Below are 3343 nucleotides of genomic sequence, written 5' to 3' on the forward strand. Positions count from 1 at the left end.
TCCCAGTTACCCAAAAAATTATTTTATGACATACATGTCATAAAATCTAAGTAAAGAAAAAATATTTTGAGATATTACAGTTTTAAACTCTAGAGATCTTACCCTTTTTGCTAAGATTACATGCATATTTCGAAATAACCATTTTTCAGATGTTATACTGTGGAACTGGGACAGCGATATTGAGGTTTTTATTTACTACCAAGTGATGTACCATTGAGTCGAAAAAATTACCTATTAGTAGCATAAAGCACAAAAAAATTAATTAATTAATGGAATAAAATTATTCCAAATCCATTTTGAACTTAGGTAATGATTTTACATTTTAGCCAACAAAATGGAGTAATATTATTAGTTCTATTTTAGTTACCATAGCGACCATTACCCATAAGTACTTTCAGACCCTATTGATATTTGGTACTGTTTTTCACACTTAAATTCTTTTTTTAAATACTTATTTCCCATAATTGTTATCTGCATTAAGGTATAGAAATATAAAAAATTAATATATACCTAATAACTTTGGAGTCCATGGTGGTTGGACAAGTATAAATACTATAAGTAACAAACAATAAATATCTAATGCTCTTGATAGAACTTGTGGATAAAGCCATGGTAACTACTATAAAACTATTAGAAATATCTGTTTATTAAATATCTAAGTTCAAACAAATTCCATCTATTAAATGTTTATGTATCTATTGTTATCATTGCTACCTGTTTTTACTGTAATAAATCTAGTCAAAAAGCAGTACCCAAACAACATATAATATTGTCATAGATCAAAATGAAAAGTCATTTATTTTTTTCTTACTTCATTTTGTCTTTTTATTTATTTTATTAAAACAAAAGAAGATACTAGTGTACAAAACAAGGTACAGTGGCTGGAAATTTAAATTTTTTACTTAATTGGATACCACAATATATCCTTTGCAGCTGAGGTTGGGCCTATACTGACTTACAGCATTCTGTATAAGTGAGTTTTGAAATCCTGCCACTGAAATTGGCTTTGTATATTAGTACCCAAGAAAATTAAAACTTGAAACCAATAGGGGTATTCATGATTTTTAACTTAACATGTTAAAGTGTGCTAACTGAAGAAATATTTCCTTCTTTTAGCATGTTTAAACGATACAATATTTAACATGGCTAAGAGTTTGTAAAATGGAAAATGACCTAACACAACAGACTAGTGGAGTTCCACACCATTTTGTCTGATGTTTTAATAGGTTAGTTGATTAAAGTTAGTGTTGTTTTTGTTTTGGACGTTTTTAAAACTCTAATAAAGTAATGGAAAAAAATAATGAAATTCTAGAAGGCTGTAAGAGGAAAGATTACAAAGTAACCCAGAAAATCCGCAAGGAGCTCCACTCCGTTAGCATGGATTTTAAATAAGGTTGTTCACAATCCTATACTTATAATATTTTGCGTGTTAAAACTTTTTACATTTAACACATGCATACCCTTAATATCTAAGTTACGTTGGTACTGAAACAGTGGATACATTAAGCAGAGAGTATTTCTTAAAAGTAATTATTAATATATTGTTTATTTAGAAAAAAATATTTTGTAATGATATACATATTTTGTAAAATAAATAAATGCCAAAAATCTTCTAATTTTATTGTAATTATTTTCCTATGATTCTAACATAATAAATGAAAATCAACAACACATATTTAGTCAAATTATTTTATTTATTACATTCAGTTCAGTATTTACATTAATTTCATTATCACAAAATATTAGAAATTAACAGATAATGATAAACAGTCGACAGCACTAGCCATTGATTTTTGAAAGATAAATAAAAAAAAATTAAAAAATAACTGGAAATATGTATATACAAATTGTATATAGTAATAAAGTTATTTGGCAATAAAGACAGTTAACTATATCTTTTATAAGATATATGATATTACAAACAAGATTCAGATCTCAGGTGTACATCTCATGTACATTTCGCTGAATTCATTCTTTCCCTTCAGGAATTGTTATAACTTTCAACTGAAACAAACAGAGTAAGTTTATTTATTTAATTTTTACAAACATCTATTTAACAGGGGAGAATTTAAATTCTGAATTAAACTAAATAAGGTTTTGGTATAGAATTATAATCTGAAAAAAAACTTTACTTTTGAAAAGTGAATGTATCAACTTTTGATATAGAACTCCTCATTTGTAGTCGTGTGAAAAATTTATTCTAAATTCAATGTGGAAAAGAATACATAATGATTGATTGGAACAATCATATGAAGTATGTACACACAGTATGCTATCAAGAGAAAATTAGGCCCACAAAATGAAAACTTGACCGTACCCCACCGATAATCCCCCCATATGTCAGAAGTGATCAGGAAGGGGGTAATACAAAAAAAAAGGTGGAGAAGGCTGGTTTGGGCAGCCAAAGATCTACAAAGTCTGTAGAGCCGAAAATATACTCACTTCAAATATGGCAGGAAACTCTGTTACTTTAAAAGATTAACAATCTATTCTGGGTAAAGTGAGTAGCTCAAGATCTATCCCTACAATTTATCATAGTCCTGAATGAACTAGTTCCGTTACTCGCTTTGGCACTGTTCAAAATTTCGAATAATTAAAATTCAACTTTCTTAAACACAAATCTCTGCTAAAAATGATTTTTTTTTTTAAGTTTCTATTGAATGGCTATGCTATACCAATTAAACTCTTCTTTACACGTTGAGCTCAAATCAGCTCATCTTCAAAACTTCTCATCCTTCTATTATATTTTTCGCTAATGACAACAAAATAATGCTTATTCACTTGATTTTGTTCAGGGTAATTTTTTTTTCTTAATGTGATATCCACATATTGCTTATTTATTATCATTTAGAGATAGGTGGAGAATTTGTTTCATCTTTCTTTTCGATAATGAATTTTGATTAGAAATAAAAGGTATAGAGACATTTAATATTTAAATAAAAATATATTATGAAATGAATAGTGAGTTACTTTGCCAGTTTTTCATCCAAATTGAATAAGACAGTTTAATCTTAAAATATTTAAAAGAATAATCAGTTTACCCTTTAATGACAGCAATAGGACGCAGCTTAATGGCTTTTTTACTGATGCCTGCCGTGTGGCAGGTGTCTACTACGTCAGTCACATTCTTGTAAGATTCTGGAGCCTCCTCCATGACTAACTTCGGTGAAGCAACCCTGATGGATATACCCATTTGTTCAAGAGCCCTTAGAACATCAGTGTAGTCTAAATTCCTACGGGACTTTGCCCTTGATAGTGCCCTTCCTAGAAATAACATAAAATTGTCTCAAATCAAATATTATTAGTTAAAAAGCAAAGAAGATAAAATAAAAAGGAACAAATC

The 3343-nt window shown here is 28.6% G+C and overlaps 1 long non-coding RNA gene across 1 annotated transcript; it reads right to left on the reverse strand.

The window, feature by feature from the left end:
* Positions 1 to 1675: 1675 nt before the first annotated feature.
* LOC106680299 (uncharacterized) lies at positions 1676 to 3331 on the reverse strand. Its single transcript, XR_002945720.2, has 2 exons — positions 3042 to 3331; positions 1676 to 2004 (listed from the first exon to the last, which is right to left on the reverse strand). It is a non-coding gene; the product is annotated as an uncharacterized lncRNA (long non-coding RNA).
* Positions 3332 to 3343: the final 12 nt, after the last annotated feature.

This window comes from Halyomorpha halys, unplaced genomic scaffold (assembly GCF_000696795.3).
Source record: "Halyomorpha halys isolate HHAL.00 unplaced genomic scaffold, Hhal_1.1 Scaffold253.1, whole genome shotgun sequence".
Taxonomy (NCBI): Eukaryota; Metazoa; Arthropoda; class Insecta; order Hemiptera; family Pentatomidae; genus Halyomorpha; species Halyomorpha halys.